This window comes from Mus caroli, unplaced genomic scaffold, assembly GCF_978045245.1.
Source record: "Mus caroli unplaced genomic scaffold, Mus_caroli_1 scaffold_2, whole genome shotgun sequence".
Lineage (NCBI taxonomy): Eukaryota > Metazoa > Chordata > Mammalia > Rodentia > Muridae > Mus > Mus caroli.
Window position 1 is genome coordinate 55,882,042 of NW_028227257.1, and position 19,028 is coordinate 55,901,069.

At 40.0% G+C, this 19,028-nt stretch overlaps 1 long non-coding RNA gene across 2 annotated transcripts in view; it reads right to left on the reverse strand.

Moving 5' to 3' along the window:
• LOC147005824 (uncharacterized) overlaps positions 1-19,028 on the reverse strand; it is a 394,000-nt gene that overhangs the window by 182,037 nt on the left and 192,935 nt on the right. For both annotated transcript variants that reach the window (XR_015044892.1, XR_015044893.1), the window contains exon 3: positions 4,718-4,798. This is a non-coding gene — a long non-coding RNA (uncharacterized LOC147005824). The remainder of the gene's footprint in view (positions 1-4,717; positions 4,799-19,028) is intronic.

The window sequence follows — 19,028 nt, forward strand, 5'->3', positions numbered from 1 at the left end:
TGTGTTTCTGCTCCCCTGTCTACCTTCACTCATGAGCCTGCTCTTGGGAAGGATCCTGGACGGTGCCAGAAAGCCTCTCATCCTGTCCTCCCTGTCTCACACCTCTACTTTGACTTTGTATAGAAAGAAAGAAAAAAAATATTGGGAAGAAAAAAATATGTTAGTTGAATTGAAAACACTATAAACAAAAAGTACCACATCAGCCAAATTTCAAGAAACTTGACTCGCAGGGTTCTTATTACTATGATTGGCAATGATGATGATAATCATGGCATCAATTTTCTGGCTAATTGGGTTAGTTACAGTCACATGGAAGTTTGGGTACTGTACCGCAGGACATTTCCTTACACATTCATTCGAACAATTCTCACTGTTTGTTCCTATAGATTAGCTTCAGAGTTGTGTGAGCCAAAGTAGTTGCTGCTATGGGGAAGTATGGGCTGCAGCCAGAATTTAAGAATAGATTAGTAGTTTGTTTTATTAGAAGAAATTCTTATAAATGAAGGTAGATTTGAATAGTTATGAAAGCAAAGGGAGACTTTCATGTGTTTAGGGGTTTCACATGGTGAAGTGTACCATTCTGGAGGATAGTAATACACATAGGTAAACATATTTACAATGGAGACCCCTGGGAAAATGTACAACTCTAATTCCTCCAAATGGAAATGGATATTACTGGATGGTATTTCCTATGTCAGCCAATTTTTCTGACCCATATCCATTATGTTAACGTTCTTTGCTAGCACACTGGATTAAAATCTGGACCATTTGTGCTTAACTTCATCCATTATTCATAGACCTTGATTGCTTCTGACATTAGTATATGAACGAGGAGGTCTAGAAGATATTCCATGCCTTGCGCAATTATTGAGATTTCCTGTTTATCATTTAGGTACGTTTTCTAACTATTGAAACTTTATTGCTTAAGGATATATGCTCAACAATTCTTTGCAGAGACAAACAGCAAAGTGTGCTTAGGCAAATTGTGTTTTTTGACCCAACATCAGCCCCCCCAATTCATATTGATTATCTTCAGCATCAGTAATGAAATGGAGTCCAAGAGTAAATGCTGGGCTTGGTGGGAGTGTTGTTTGTTTTACGGTGCAAACACTTGAAGAATTTATGGAAGCAGAGGGCTGTGGGTCAATAGCTTAAAAAAAAAAGTCCTCAAATGTAAACAGGAGTAGTACTTTCTGAGCTGTGAAGGAGACAAGAAAGGAGACTGATGGGGTGGGGACGATAGGAAGCAGGAAGACAACTGAAGACTGGGTTTGTAAAATGGTCCACATCTGAAAGGAATTAAGAGAGATGTGGGTCTGAGAGAGGCCATTTCTCCTGAAACATCAACCCTTGAGACTCCTGTCTTTCCAGTTCCTGACAGGGATGCACAGAAAACATTTTCCTCGAAGTCTCCCACGTTCCCTTCTTAGCTGTAATTCTAGAACCCTGAAATTGGAATCCGTGCATTGAGCATCAGGGACAGATAGAGTGATTAGCTTTTGTCACTATCATAATTCAATGAGGAAAACCAAGAGGTTTGAACTCAGAGAAACTGCAAGCATTTGTTGAAGGCAAAGCCCAGCCTGAAGAAGATGCAATTCTACCACAGCTCAGTCTTACCAAGAATCTTTAATGACAATCAAGTTTCCATAGCTAAATCTCATGTGGTAATTTTAAACTCCACAAACGTTTCTTGTTTATGTTTTTGGGAAAGTCTTCAAAAAAGTAAAATTAGTATTACTCATACTTTTCATAGATTAATATCTAAATCTTAACATTTAAGGAATATTTTAAATTCAGAAGCAAGGAAGTAAAAGAAAAATCTCTTCAGCTAAGTCAGATAACTTCTCAGGATTTGGGTAGAGGTCTGCAGATTCCAAGGTCATGTTTCTCCTGCCTGTCCCCAGCATCTAGACAGCTTTTCTCAAACAAGTCTGTCTTGTTAACCTTGTCCTTAAATCACAGATAAGGAACGGGAAGGTGTTGCCCGTGATTTCCTACAAAGACAGAAGCTCTAGGTTACATTCAGAGAAACCTCCCCACATCCTGATGCAAATCTTTAGCATAATATCTAGAACATCTTTTAAAGGTCCACTTTCTTAATAAGAAAACATCAGCTCAGAGCTCAGGTGACTCTGGGGTTCACAAGTCAGTTATGCGGCATTTTCATAGAGGTTTATGGTTTCATTAAGGCCGAGAGCATATTCTGTCTGCATGTGTCCCTGTGTGTGTGTCGGTGTGTGTGTGTGTGTGTGCATGGCTAAGTCAGTGTGTCTCTTTGTGTGTCTCTGTGTCTGTCTGAGCATGTGAGTGTGTCTCTGTGAGTTTCTCTCTCTCTCTCTCTCTCTCTCTCTCTCTCTCTCTCTCTCTCTCTCTCTGTGAATTTGAAAATGATGAATCTGATGTATTTAGCTTTTGAGTATCTTCTTCTCAAATTGCCTGCTACTTTATTTAGTTATTTTGTTACATTACCTTTGCTTTGATGCTTGTGTTTCTTAAAAACTGCTTGTGAATAATGAAAAAATGACATTGGAATGGGAATGGATATTACTGGATGGTATTTCCTATGTCAGCCTCTCTCTCTCTCTCTCTCTCTCTCTCTCTCTCTCTCTCTCTCTCTCTCTGTGTGTGTGTGTGTGTGTATGTATGTATGTATTCCTCCATTCCACTCTCATTCTACTGCAAGCCCTTTCTTGCCCTTCCAAATTCTAGAAAGCCTGTTCAGGTTAATTTCTACTTCTTCTAGTATCTAAGATATTGTTTGTGTATATGTGTGTTTAATTAAAACTTTATTATAAAGAATTTGTGAATAAAAAACATCACGGACTGAAATCAACCAGACCCAAAGTCCATCTCCCTCAAATGAACTTCCATTCAGTAAGAACCACCATTCTGAAGCTGCAGAGCTTCAAGTTAGACTCTTCATTTACCATGGGTGTATTTGGGGTGGAAAACAAGTGTACAAGAACGTATTAAATAGGATCTGCAGCTTAATGACACTGCTATTAAAAAGTTTACTTAAGTTCTACATCTAGATAAGGAAACCATGACTCATGCATGGGAAAAACAAAGGTTTGGTGATAGCTTCTAGGAAGCACAGAAAATAATGCACTGAATGAAATATGAAAGGCAATTTTTAAAAAGAAAAGTCAAAAGGATACCATGACAATCAGATGCAAGACATCATAATGGAAGCAGACAAGATACCCCAGTGGGTAAAGGCACATGCCATCAAACATGGTGTAACTGAGTTGTACCACTGGATCCCATATGATGGAAGGAAAGAACTGACTCCAAGAAGCTGTTCATAAGGGCCCACACATATATACACACAGTGACTAACTAACTAACTAACTAACTAACTAACAAAAATGTTATGTGACATTGCATGGCCAGTCCTGGTATCAGTTTAAATAACACATCTTCTAGCTTCCAGCATTTTCACTGTCATTTTTTCATTATTCACAAGCAGTTTTTAAGAAACACAAGCATCAAAGCAAAAGTAATGTAACAATATAACTAAATAAAGTAGCAGGCAATTTGAAAAGAAGATACTTAAAAGCTAAATACATCAGATTCATCATTTTCAAATTCACAAATACAAAACCATGCCTGTTGTATAAAAGCATCCAATGAAATGGCAGAGAGTCACAATCCGGTCAATGTACCATGAACATGCTCTTAGACTTCATTAAAATGAGGATTCAGAAGAATATGGGAACTATTTTAAGACAGTGTTCTTCAGAGAACCAGATGTGCTGAAGATAGCCACACACTGTGGAGATAGATCACTCTCAACTTGAAGTGAATGAGAAGCAGGCATTATTTCTAAATTTAACCTATTAACTTCAACAACTCAAAGCCCCACAAATTCACTAATGTCTAGGTGATGTGACTGTACTTAAAGTGCCCTGACCACTCCTTGGTGCAATGCCTACTTTATATTAGAATGTATACAGATACTGGGATTCCTTCTAGAAACGTTGTAAATATTTAGTTGCTGATGGTTTCAGTATTTATTCCCTGGCATCTGATCTAAGAGTGTATGTGAATGTGTACACACAAACACATACACACAGATACATAGGGGTGAAAGATTTCTATTTTTAAAACCGTTTTTCAATAACATGTGTGCTCAACTGCTGGTATCTTCAACATTATAACAGTGTTTTGAAGTCACAGCACACAGATGTGCCTCTACTGGCAGCAAGTGTCCAGTGTGGAGGCCTCTCCACCAGCGCCAGATAGTCTTCTTGTTACGCAATCACTTAATTAACTACAGACTTCATTCCCTCACAACCCAATCTCAAGACTCATGCTAAGGCTGTTACTGCCCCCTACAGAACTTAAAATAGCCACTTCCTCTTTTCTCCCACTGACAAAGACTATGTGTTCTGACAACCAATATTTCATCTCAATAGAAACAGCTCACTGTAGGAAGTGAAAATCATGTCCCTTCTTGGTCCAATTTTACAACTTAAGGAACTGCAGATATTACTTAATTCTCTCTTTTAATCCAGTCTAACCCTACTATGTTTGATGTTTAAGGATTAATCATGGGGTTCTCTTGTGCTTTCTTTTGTTTTGGTAAGATAATTTACAGGAAAATGTATAGATCGAAACATATTTACCTAAACAATTTCATTTTGCATCTAGTACAAAAATCCAGAGCTCTGTAACATTTTCTGTGTTTTGTTATTATATCTTTAAATCTTACCACTGCAAGCAAATGTGAAAATCCTTAAATTGCTGGCCTCAGAGTTCCCATGTCAACTGGCATCTGCTCAGGTTGGAGATCCTGCCAAAAGTCAAAGGAAAACATTTATGAGACAGAGCCTGATGGCTGATTATTTAATCCCGTGTGTCCAGCACTGCCAGAATGTGTGGGTTTCAACTGCCTGCTGCTACTTTAATAATAAGCCCTCTTACATCCAGCTGAAAGCAGTGTACCAATGGATGCTTCCCCCTGCTCTAATAAGAGACCGATTATCGATCTTCACCTAGATGGTCCCATTGAGACCAGGCATTCATGAATACAAACAGAAAAAGAAAAATGGCACATTGCATAATTAGCTTTAATAAATAGGAGCATAATTTCTATGAAGAAAATAGTGGCCAATCTAATTTTAATTAGGGCAAACAGGCTTTTGCTGAATATTTTGTAAGAGGTATAGGGTACCAAATATATTCAACAGTCAAACTAAACAGCAGTCTCCAAATTCTGTCTCTTCCCTTGGCACAAGTTTTGGAGGCTGGGATGGACCACCTTGCTCTAACCTCACTTTGTCTATCCCAGACAAATACGGACCCAGAAATGGACACACTGAAATGAAAGAAAAATGAATCTTATGAACAAAGCATTAAAAAATTAAAGATAGCATGGTGAGAAATAATTGAATTAATGATTAATCAGTTCATCTAAACAGAGATACCTTAAATCTAAAAATAAAAATATGAAAAAATAAAAATAAATTTAAAAAAAGGTGGCACAGCGCCTGGAGATATAGGTAAGCTAGTCAAGTGCCTTCCAGAGGAGCAGGAGGGGCTGTGTTCAACCCCCAGTTCCCACAAAAAGGCTGTACATGGTACATGTCTGTAACATCAGTGATGGAGGAAGTCACAGAGACATACTTACCCAACATCCTAGCCAATATGTGAGCACTAGGCCCAGTGAGGAGTCCATGATAGCCTATACACACATACACACACACACACACACACACACACACACACACACACACACACTTCATTGGATCAGATTTGAGAGACTCTGGGATCTCTCAGTTCTGCTCTGATGTTCCAAGTCATTAGAGGGTACCTGACTGGATTGTCTATGCATCCAAGTTATATATATATATATATATATATATATATATATATATATATATATATATTTGCTCTGAGGTAACAGATACCAGTTCCCTTATTTTTCACAGATGACATAAGCATATACATACATACATTCATATACCATCTGAGATATTTTAAAGCTAGAACATACAGTGCTTAGTCCCTCTGATATAGGCTTGTGTTTTAGAAGCACATGACTATTCATGATAGCTTTTCGATGGAAAAAGAAGACATCAGCCTTATATTTACCATCTGCTGAATTTTTTAATGAATAAATATACTTGATTTTTTTTAAGTCAAAAATATGGACCAATATTACGGATGCAAGTTTTCACTTATAACTTTGGAAGAGTTCTTGAGCCTTCTTTCCAAAAGATCCTGAATCAGGGATCTGGGCCGGCTCCAGGAAGAGGCCATCCTGTTGTGCCTCATCCAAAGAGCCAGCTCATGACTAAGCAGTGAGGCCCCGTTGAGATGCAGTTGGTGAGAAAGCCCCTTTCAGTGAAGCTGCCACCTTGTTGAGTTTGCTGATTCTGTCAGCACAAGCTGAGCTCGGGAATTTAGCGGGAGAGTTGGTTAGAAGGCATCATATGTGGTACTTAAAACAGAAGCTGGCTTAAACCTTTGCCATCAACAAGACAGGGAGAGTTTGTGTGGGTGGCAGGATTGCTTCATGCTTGTTTCAGTTGTGTATTGAATAAATGATATTATGAAATCCAGGAAGCAGACACAGATATTCCACCACATATACACACTGTCATTATTTAGTCAAAACCTCGAGAAACAGTATTTTGCATGAGGGGCTTGAATCTTTTCTTCCTTAGAGAGTTGGTAAAGCTCATGTGCTTATTCATTTGATAAATTTGCCTCCTATCTCATCGCTCACACCAGAACGTGCAACTTCTTATCAGACTTTATCTTTTTATTGGATATTTTCTTTATTTATATTTCAAATGTTATCCCCTTTCTCGGTTTCCCTCCCTCCCAGAAACACCCTATCCTATCCTCCCATCCCCTACTTCTATGAGGGTGTTCCTCCACCCACTCACTCCCACCTCCCCTCCTTCAATTCCTCCACACTGGGTCATCTATCGAGCCTTCATAAGAACAAGGAATTCTCCTCCCATTGATGCATGACAAGGCCATCTTCTGCTACATATGCAGCTGGAGCCATGTGTAGTTCTTTGTTGATGGTTTAGTCCCTGGGAGTTCTGGGGGAGGGGGTTTGGTTGGTTAATATTGTTTTTCTCCTACGAGGTTGCAAACCCTTTCAACTCCTTCAGTCATTTCTCTAACTCCTCTCTTGGGGACCCCATGCTCAATCCAATGGTTAGCTTCGGGAATTCGTCTCTGTATTTGTAAGGCTCTGGCAGGGCCTCTTAGGAGACAGCCATATCAGGCTCCTTTCAGCATGCACTTCTTGGCATCCACAGTAGTGTCTGAGTTTGGTAACTGTATATAGGATAAATTCCCAGGTGGGACAGTCTCTGGGTGGCCTTTCCTGGTGAGTTTCTGCTCAACACTTTATCTCCATATTTGCTCCTGTGAGTATCTTGTTCTCCTTCTAAGAAGGACCTAAGCACCAGCACTTTGGTCTTCCTTTTTATTGAGCTCATATGGTCTGTGAATTGTATCCTGGTATTTGGAACTTTTGGGTTAATATCCACTTATCAGTGAGTGCACACCATGTGTGTTCTTTTGCGATTGAGTTACCTCCTCACTCAGGATGACATTTTCTAGTTCTATCCATTTGCCTAAGAATTTCATGAATTCATCATTTTTAATAGCTGAGTAGTACTACATTGTGTAAATGTACCATATTTTCTGTATCCATTCCTCTGTTGAAGGGCATCTGGGTTCTTTCCAGCTCTTGGCTATTATAAAGAAGGCTGTTATGAACATAGTGGAGCATGTGTCCTTATTACATGTTGGAGCATTTTCTGGGTGTATGCCCAGGAGTGGTATTGCTGGGTCCTCAGGTAGTAGCATGTTCAATTTTCTGAGGAACTTCCACACTGATTTCCAGAGTGGTTGTACCAGCTTGAAACCCCACCGGCAATGAAGGAGTGTTCCTCTTTCTCCACATTCTTGCCAGCATTTGCTGTCACCTGAGTTTTTGATTTTAGCTATTCTTAATGGTAGAATCTTAGGGTTGTTTTGATTTGCATTTTCCTGATGACTAAGGATGTTGACCATTTCTTTAGGTGCTTCTTCGGCCATTCGATATTCTTCAGTTGAAAATTCTTTGTTTAGCTCTGTACCCCATTTTTTACATCTAAGTGGACCCTTCTTCACAAGTGTTAACAGCCTGTGACTGACCTTGGGGCACTAGCTGCAATCTTGTTTCTGCTTTCTCTAACATAGCAAGCAGCCTTTGACAAATGCTGTCAATCTACACCTACACCCCACCTTCCCTTCTATGAAATAAGAGAACAGATATAGGAAATTCTGAGTGTACTTTCAGCTTCAGCATCCTAGGAAAAGCTGACAACATGGGGATATGGATTTGGCCAGTATTTGTGTCTTGGCATGTGCTCTTGGCTAATGTTATGTGGCAGGAAGTGAAGTCCAGAAAGCCATGATAGTTTAGTTACTGTAAGATCAAAGGTTGAACTCAGAATTTCAACTCATATATCAATGCATACTTGGTTCTAACCAATAAGGTTTTACAGCTCTATTCCCAGCACACTCTTTCTCACTAACCAAGGAGTGTTTCTGGCAGGATTTTCTTTTCTTGGCTGACAGAGGAATACAGTGTGTCCTTTGGGGTTCTCTCACTGATTTTCTCAGGGTTAGAACATATGCCCAGGTCCCCGAAGGTTTGTACTCCCACACGCACAGCTGTACAGCACACAAGGAAAAGTTATATACAAGCTTAAAACATACTCAGCATTTATGAAAATACTCTGGGGGTACCTTCAGATGTGTTCCAGGGACATTTCTGTTACCACAATATCGCTAAGTTATTTCTTGGATCCTTCCTTGGACTCAGATATTAATGTTTTAAGTTCATCACAGATCCTCATTTACTTGTCCAAAGTTCATCACTTGGCAAGCACACCTTGCAAAAACAACAGATACTTCTTGCTTTCCTGTAGAGTACAATCTAATGGGAACCCAGGAGTGTATATTGAGAGTGAAAGAGGGGTGCAGGTGTCCCAGGAGACACGCCCATGCTTCCTGATTTGTCCTCCTTGGACTTTTCAAACAGGCTAGGAGTCTGCCGTTCTCTTGGTATAAATCAATTTATCCAAATCACTTGTGCTATCTTTCCTTATTTTCCCAACCCTTCTTTGGCTATCAAAATGTTACTGCCCACTAACAACCGGATCATGCTCAACACTCTTGCTCTCCCACTGACCCTAAGAATGTAGAGAACAAGCAGTTTATTCATCTCATAGTACTGAGAGTATAATAATTTTACATATCTACTGATGCCAGATAGTACAAATAAATTAGTTCATCTTCATTTTATAGGAAAGAAAAGATTTATCCAAAAAGAAACCAATGAGTGATTGGCTTAAAAAGTTGCAAGGCAGAAGGAAGCCAGGGTGGGCAGAAACATTAGATTGTTGGGTTTCCTGTTCTTTGAAAGACACTTAAATATATATATTGTATATGCATATATTATATATGCATATATGTGCATATATAATATATACATACACAATAATATACTGTATTAGTACATCTAGTTCTCAGAAAATCTTACTCAGTAGATAAATTATTGTCCCTAATTTACCAGCACAGTAAGTAATTCTCAGTGAGGGTAAGTAACTTGTAAGGTCATTGTAATAGGAGAAATGATATTAAAGGGTCACAGCATTGAGAATGTTCAGAATCACTGATTTAAGTCTATCTAAAATAACAATAGTCATCACAGTCTATGGTTATTTTTTTTTACCTTAGCGCATATCTTTACATGTATTATTCTCAAGTACCATTAAATAGAATGTGATTATTCATTTGAACATGACAGTTAGGTTGAATTTTATTTTGTTTGGTAGGCTTTTTAAAGGAATGGCCAACAGAAGTGTGGTTATTACAGCGAAACCTAATCCAGATATGAAGTTGCTCCTCAGTGTTTAGATTGATTCCAGCAGCACCTACAGGATATCTAACTCAGGTCCCTTAGCTTTGATTAGAACTTAGATGTAGTAACCTTCAGTATATTGTAAACCATGTATAGGTTACTTATAATACATAAAACTCTGTTCACTCTGTGCAAACCACTATTTAAATGTATTGTTTGGAGAGTAAGTGCCAGAGTCTACATGTTCAGTAGAGAGGCATGTTTCCCCCATATTTTCAGTTGGTTGGGATGAGCCAAGAACTTAGAACCCATAGATATGGAGAGGCAACTGTATACAGTGCAGTTAGCAGAAAGAGGACAATCAACACATCTATCTCCTCACTGAGAGCTACCTTCTTTTGTGAGTAAGAACATTTGAGCTCTCCTCTCAGCAAGTGCCAAACATGCAATACATGATAATTAACCACTTTGGCCATGTTGTACATAGGTATCCAGCATTTCTTCTGATTAACATTGCCCCCCTCGCCTTCTTCCAGACCTCAGTACATGGCACTCTGTTCTCTGTAGCTGTTTGAAATGTTTAGATTGTTCATGTAAGTACAAGCATGCTATATTTTTGCTATTTCTAACCCTTTTCACTTGACATATGTGAAGGTTCATCCATGTAGTTACAAATGAGCAAATTTCCTTAGATTTAGGGTTAAATAATATTTATATGTGATGTGTGAAAATAAAAGTAACATATATGCACCCTGAACATATTCATCATCAGGATAGCTCAGATGGAAATGTCTATGTCACAGTCATCTGACTGCCTCACTTTGTCACCATCTTTGTTTCCATGTAGAATGTTTTCTTTCCTCAGTTTCTTTAATGGTTGACGAGAGTTACTTGCCTATAGATGTGAAATGTTGTATGTTACACATCAATAACATGGACACCCACTGAACCCTTTTTCTATCTCTATCCGTGGGGGTCATAAAACAGTAAATTAAGGGCTCCAAAGAGAAGAGAGGAAAAGAATGTCAAAGCACTTTCTTTTCAAAGAGCATCTCTCAAGGCTCCTTGCACAGGCTGAGTGAGCCTGCACTTCTGAGTTGGTTGCTGTAGGGCATGCGTCTCTGCATACATATGCATAATATCCTTTTCACACTTTGGAGCTAGCAGATGCTGCTTCTGCTTGGAAGGTGTTTGGTAATCCGCTCAAAATCGTGAGGACTCAGAACTCATTTATGCAAGCGTCACACCCCTCTAGATGACATCTCTTGCTCTAAAGAATGATTGAGAGAACCATGGATTGGGGCCAAAACATGGCAATGAGCTGCTAGCAGGAGAACAGCTTCCAGGAGGTCTCCAGCTAGATGGGGGATGGCTCTAGTCAAAGGAAGAGCAAGCCCAGGCAAAATAGAAGGCAAGAACCAAGGAGGCAAGAACTGTCCTGGTCTCAAGGATTGATTCTGTTACTATGAAGAAGACCCTAGGCATTTACTCACTTACAGGTAGGAGGGTATATAATCCTATCCTGGACTCTCTATGCGAGGGAGTACTAGGCCACAATACAGCTATTCTGCACACTTGACCTCTAAAATTATTTAACCATAAAGGTGGGAGAATAGGGAAAGTAAATGTACAAACGGAGCAAAGTGACTGAAGATGTGATCTAGGCTCTCCCAAGGTAGTCTGTAACAAGTTCTGACAATGTTCCCTTGACCATGAACCTCCAGTCAAATACTTTACAATTGATTCTCAAACTTCTGGTTTCATAATACCAAGCTCATAGCACCTCTCCCTCCTCCCCTAGGGCTCCTAATAGTGTGAGACGCCATGCCTATTTCTTAGAAGAGTGTCCAGCTTTTCACAATTATTCTGTTCCTGTTAGCCCTGGCCACAGGGACTCTTTCACCCCGACAGTACTTTCTTTTCACCATGTTTTGGCCTTGTCTTTGCTTCTTCTAGAAAAGCTTCTTCTCTCTTCACTGTGGGCATGTTTTCCATGTGCTCTTTGCAGAAACAGCTGCTGTTTCACCAACAGGGCAAAGTCATTCTCATGATACATGCCTCTACCTGAACCACCTAACACCCTGCCATGGAACTCTATTTTACTCATTTCAGCTCACACGTAATACAAATTTCTAGAGAGTAGGAGCAATGCCTATAAAAGTACCTTCTAATCCAGAACACGGAGCAAAATGCCTAGCTTATACTGGCATTATGAATGCATAGCCATCAAAACAAATAGCACATGATTAATTTTCTTTACATAGCATTTTAGCAAAGCAGACGAGGGCCTTCATCCTTCTTTATGATACTGGGGAAGCTCCCTAGAAGGTAGCCAATCAGAGTACTTATTTGTCATCTTTAACAAAAAAAAACCATTCATCATCTTTGGCAATTTCTTTCCTTCTTTTTAAATTATTAATGACACTTCTCTGGATTACTCGAGTTCCCATAGGTCACTGTGTAAAGGGTCTCTGATTCCTGATCACACTGTCTTGGCGTGAACTTTTGAGTAGTCACCTGTCACAACCCACGTTGGTAAAAGCTGAGATTCAAGCTGAAATTTAAGTCCTATCTGGGTAAAAAGAACAGAACAAACATCCAGACCCAACAAACCTGTCCTGAAGAGCAAGCTGATTGTGGTTGTCAAGATCACTCAAGGTTCTCTGGAAGTACAATGCTAACTTTTGTACATAACCCTCATTTCCTCCCCATTCTAGGCCTTCAGACTAGAGATCCCTCACACTGGATAGGTGTTTCCTGCCAGCATCATGTGGAGGAGATTCTCCACATCCTCCAAAAGAAGTGCCCCTCTTGTGAGGCGTTGCTCTTGTTGGTAGATGTGTGTTTTCTTTCTCAAGAGTTGTGGGGCTCAAAGGAGTTGTGGTGGTTTGAATGAGAATGGACCCCATAGGCTCATACACTTGAGTGTCTGTTTCCCATTGATGGAACTCTGTAGGAAGGATTAGGAAGTGTGGCCTTGTTGGAGGAGGTATGACACTGGGAGTGGTCACACCGCAGCCCATACTAGGCCCAGCCTCTTGATCTTTTCTACTTCCTTATTGGCTCTCTGCACCAGGCTCAGCACCACCCTTCCAGCCTGCTGCCAAGTTCATGGTTTTTTGCATAGGCTGCTTGGTCATGGTCTCTCTTCACAGCAGCACAAGAGTAACTAAGATGGGAACTGAGAGCCACTTCTGGGAACCACACTAAACACATTGCTCTTGTTCTCACAGCCACCATTCTAACGCAGGCCTTAAATTTCCAAGCCTGAGTGACTTTGTTTCAGCCTTCATAGACGACCTTCCTATTTAGTGGAGTTCTTCATATCAATATATTCTGCTTGCAATGGCAACAACCATCTCACAGGCTTAAGAAATACAGGGTGACTTTGCGATAAAACCAGTAGCCAACTATCCTCAGAGAGCCTGCCAACCATATATGTCCCCACCTCCCAGGAGCATCAGGATAACGTGTCCCTTTCTCTATGTGTTTAACTGTGGGAGTATGTATGGGGAGGTGCCTTTTCTACCCACTCCCACCCTCCCCATCCCACATAAATGAATTTGGATACCTTCTCCAAAATGTATGGAACTCCTGGTCCTTCCCTACACCACCAGTGTGCCATGCTTAGCTCCATAATCAAATTCATCACATTTTATCACAAGTTGTTACTTTATGCATCTTGCTGTTGTATCAGATTGTGAAGTCTCAAAAGATAACATTTCCTAATGAATTGTGTTCCCCTCCACACAAGGTAGATATTGGCAATTCTTTTTTGTTTAAACTGAGTTGAGTTAGATTGAACAGACATGAACTCCCATTCATATTCCATGCTATTACTTTGCTGTGGCAATCTAGAATGTATATAGGGTGGGTCTATGCAGTAATTGTGCTTTTTATACCTCCTCTGGACTCCTTTTCAAATACAGATTATAGAACAGATTTTCACAGTTATAGGTCAAGTTAGTACAAAAGCTAGGAAGCCTGGGAAAACTCTCCAGCCAACACTGGAAATATGGAAACAAGCCTTATGGTTAAAAATGGTTTGTTTATTTCTCTTCATGATATCTAAACTTCTTTAAGTGAGCTGCAAGAAGGTAAAGTCCATTTCACTAAAACTCCTTGGTTGACTAGCCTGGACTAGCCTACAGTGCAGAACTGTGCTTCTTGAAATATAATAATTGTATGTCCTTGTTCCTGCATGCCTGCCTCCTTACTGGGGGCACACTGATGCAGGCTGACATTACTCTCACATATTCATTCCTGCAAAGGAAGAGTAAGCTGTTGCAGTAACAGGAATTTGTGGCTTATGCCTTGATTTGATTATTTGTTCACTTACAGAACATTTATTGGCTCTTTGCCTTATGTTAAACAATACAATACCACACATAAGAAAAGAAATCTTTGAAGCTTAAGGAAATCTCATGGGATAGGGGTAAGATGGAACATGAACATGAACAAAACATGAATTAACAAATTGAAATTTTACATGTGTATGTATGTAGAATGCTAGAGAGGGGAGAGTTCACATAAGGGGTGACCTATACTAATTTCCACTTCCACGCTGTGTGGAGAACTAAAAAGTGCCTCACCATAGACATCTCAGTCAGGTATCTAACAGCCTCTAAGAATTTACAAACTGCTCTTCAGAGGACTGTTATTCCCATCACAAACAGTGTATATATTGAGGTTGTGTGTGTCGGGCTCAAGAGCAGGGATCTCCCTTCTGAACAACCACTGTCATCCTGGGAATACACTGTGGTCCCCAGTCACACCCAACATGACCAACTCTCTGACATTGACCTTCTTATGATATAGTGTGCAACTAACTGGAAAGGGAACAGGGTAAAACACATCCTAGAAGAACCTCAGAAAGAATGGTACCATTCCACGCTGTACATTAAAGACCTCCTCATGTGGCTGCTTAGATGCAAATGACTCCAGGGTATGTATAGTGGCTATCCCATTCTTGATCACAGCAGTCACGTTCATAACCCTTAGTGTATGAGACTAACATGCACTACTGTGATCAGAACCAAAAGGCACTGCTCTAGAGAATGATCAGAACTTGTACTCATCAATTCACTGATCATTATTAATTTATGGGTTGTTTACATTCTGGGATCAGAGAAACAAGGGAAAGAAATAAAAGTTATTTATGCTGAAGGGCCTGTACCCTAGTGGGAAAGATAGACAATTAGAAATAGAAAAAAAAAAAAAAAGGACCATTAAGCTGTGGGTTAAGCTGTGGGTTTTCAATACACAGATACAAAACATCTAATGTTGCCTAAAAGGTAAGAAATAACCTTAAAGAAGAAATAATTTGAAGTGATTCCTGTAATATTAATAGCAGTTATCCTTCTTTCTTTCCTTCCTTCTTCCTTCCTCCCTCTGTCTCCCTCCTTCTCCCCCCTTCCTCCCTCTCCACTTCCTCCCCCCTCTCTCCCTTCCTTCCTTCCTTTCTGTTGGTCTCTCTGTCCTTTCTTTCCTTTTTTTCTGATAAATATGTATTTATTGTAAGTTATGTGTATCTGCCTGCATGTATGTGTGCACACTATGTGTGTGCAGTATCCTTGAAGGTAAGAACAAGGTGTTATATTCCCTAAAACTGGAGTTACAGATAGTGGTGAGTCACCATGTGGGTTCTTGAAGCTGATCCTAAGGTTTTTGCAAGAAAGACAAGTGCTCTTAACCCCTGAGCAATGCCTCCAGCCCCAGAGTAGTAGCAATCTTCTTGATATTGAAAGTGGAAAGGACATTAGATAGGAGAAAAATTGTATATGAAGTATTACAGGGCATGGGAAATCTTAGTATACATAGAGAACCATGGGGAATTTAGTGTTATTGAAATGAAATACAAACTTTTAGAATTTGGGTATAATGGTTACTATGCATTATAAACTTGATGTGATTTAGAATCACTATGGAAAACAATGTCAGCATGTCTGTGAGGGAACATATAGGTTAGATCAATTGTGACGAAGATGGAAAAACCCACCCTAAACTCAGGTGGCACCATTCATGTGGTCTGGGGGTCCTGAAGAGAATTAAAAAGGAGAACGCAGCTGAGGATCAGCATGTATTGCTCTTAGGTTCCTAACTACTGTGGATGCGATATGACCAGCAGCCTCCTGCTTTTCCTGCAATCTCCCTGTCATTATGGACAGCACCTTCTAGAATGGTAAGCTACAACAAACTCTTCCTTCCTTAAGTTGCTTTTGTCAAGGGTTCAGATGCAGTGGGAGAAAGAAACTAATCCACAGTGTGAAGAGAGGTTACAGAGTGATAATCAATCAATCAATCAATCAATCAATCAATCAACCAATCCAGTTTTTCCTGCCAGCCACTTAGTTCCCAACAATAGTGACTCTGAGAGTAACTATTATTAATTTATGCCTTGGCCATAAGTTTTGGCTCCTTCGCTGACTAGTTCTTACCTTATTTAACCCATTCAAACTATTCTGTGCTTTCCACATGGTCAGTTACCTCTTCAGTCACAATCTGAATGCTGCTTCTTGCCAGCATTTTCTTTAGTTTCTCTCAATGTCCTGCTCAAATCTCTCCTTTATTCTATCCTGAGTTCAGCTATCCACTGGTTTACATCTGTCTCCTCAGCATTCCTAGGTGAATCTTCTGCCTCTTTGACTCTTTCCCAGAATCTTCTCTTTTCCTGCCAGTGTCTTACCTCCTATTTCCTGCCTCAGCTCATTGGCCATAGGCTTTTTTATTGACAGGTGATGCTTATAAGAGATTCTCTCTACAACAGAGACACAATATGCTATGGGAATTGGGTAAGAAGATGTAGGGAGAAATAAAGTTTAGGAACCAGAACGCAGAAATTAGGTTTATGCTCAAAAATTTCCTGACAGCGTATACTTTTGCAAATTTCTAAGTTGACACAATGTAAATACTAACAACACTGATAATTTTTATGATTTTTGTGTGAATTAAATGAATCCTGACTCGATGCATTACATGGCAGGTGTCAAACACTCAAAAGGAGAATGTACAATCATTTATTCTATAAGAAATGTAGGGTGATAATAGACTTGGACATCAAAATAAAGTCACCATATGGTATAGAGACACAAGACAGGAGATAATTAACAATTAACAGTAACAAGGACCACTAATGCTGACAACTTAGTGTATATTAGACATGATGCCAAGAGCTTTGAGCTTATTAATTTAATCTGTTCACCAATCCTACAATGTAGGCTGCCATTGCTATGAGAAATACATAGTAAATTAAATAACCTGAAAAACAAGTCAGATGTGACAGAAGGAGGGTCTGAACCCAGGTGCTTGGCTCTTGAATTTGTATGTGCCCACAGCTCCAGATATTGTGTGTCTGTTAGGAACTCTCTGACAGAAGCATGCCTTCAGGATAATTTTAATTACATCTCTCCAAATCAACACCACCATGCCACATGTATGTACATGAAAAAGTCTGTAGAAGGATATCCAGATGGAAATGCCCAAATGTAGATAGACTATTTTAGTAGAAAGTCAGACTCAAAGTTCTTAAGTACTGAACTTGAAGACAGGCATATGTTTCCAGAATGTTGTCAGCAATGGTGAGCCCATGTTAACCCTTTGTTTTATACTGACTCTGTCAGTGTAGATTTCCCATGGAAAACTACCAGTGCCCTTCTTTAGCTTTGCATGAAATGTCGGGATAATCAGAAAGGCTGTCACCATGAACTACACACAAGTAGAAGCTGTCGAATGATCCTTTTACAGGGGTCACCTAAGCCCATTGGAAAACACAGATGTTTACATTACAATTCACAAAAGTAGCAAAATTACAGTTATGAAGTAACATATTACAGTTCCACAACAGGGGGAACTGTCTTAAGGGGGTTACAGCATTAGAAAGGTTGGAAACCACCGATTTAGAACAAGGTCTCTCAAGCCATGAAATCTTCCAGAAGACTTATTGGGCCTCTCTTAGATGGAGTAGGAAGAGGGATGGGGATCATAGCTATGCTTACATATTAACAAAACCCAGTTGATGACCTAAACAACCCCCCATGACCTTTTTAAAGACCTCTGAATCATTTTGGTCATGCACGCATGCTCTAATGTTCCCACGTTACATGGTGCGTTCATTGTCTGACTCACAGGCACTCTCCTTCTCCTGTGTTCTTCTAAACTTCTCTGCTCCTGACCTTTGTCTTTTATTGTCATTCCTCTTAACCCTCCCCTTCAGTGAATAAATTAATTCAATTATCCCGAACGTTCATTTCAGTCCTTCAGAGCCCAGCCTCTCCTTATAGGTCCCGCATTCCCAAGGTAGCACACCAGCCTGGTTCAGCACTAGTGACAGGAGCCTCTTTTATTTTGTATTTTTCCCTACTAACAATGGGATGGAGTAATTGCAGGAGAACACACACTCAAACCATCAAGGGCAAGCATTTCTTGCTGGTCTCACCTATTTAACAGATTCAAAGGCATATCAGGGGCATCAGCCAGCCAACAAAAAAGGTCTAGGGGTCCCGATTAAGGAAGGCAAGTGCTTTACAGTTCTCAAGCCTTGAGTTTTTGCAGGGTGGCAGGTGCCTTGGTTCCTGATTAAAAGCAGATCATTTGACTGGCATTGTCATGGGAATGTTTATAACCTAGAAAGTTCACTGGGGGTTGGGGGGTTGGGGGGTTGGGGGAGGGCATGAGGCCCAGAATGGCTGACTCAGTGACCTTCAGCATCTCACTGCACCATCGTCATTCCCTGCTGTATTTTCACCAAGAAAATGTAGATAATCGATGAAAACCATAGAAACTACGAAAAGATCTTTTAGCTGACAAAATCTTTTGCAGTTTTATCCTTAAAGTCTCTTCATAGAACTGGAGAGATGGCCTTGTGGCTAAGAACACTGGCTGTTCTTCTAGAGGACCAGGGTTCAATTCTCAGCACTCACATGGCAGCTCACACCTGTCTGTAACTACAGTTGCAGGGTATTCAACACTCTCATACAGACATATATGCAGGTAAACTACCAATCAACATTTATAAAATAAAAATAAATTATTAAAATAGAAAGCGCCCTTGAATTTACAAATTATTCTTTATGACATATTTCTGAAAGGAAGTGGCTCTTGTGTTCTGGCGGGGCCTTTAGATCCGAGAGCCTAATGCCTCTGGACA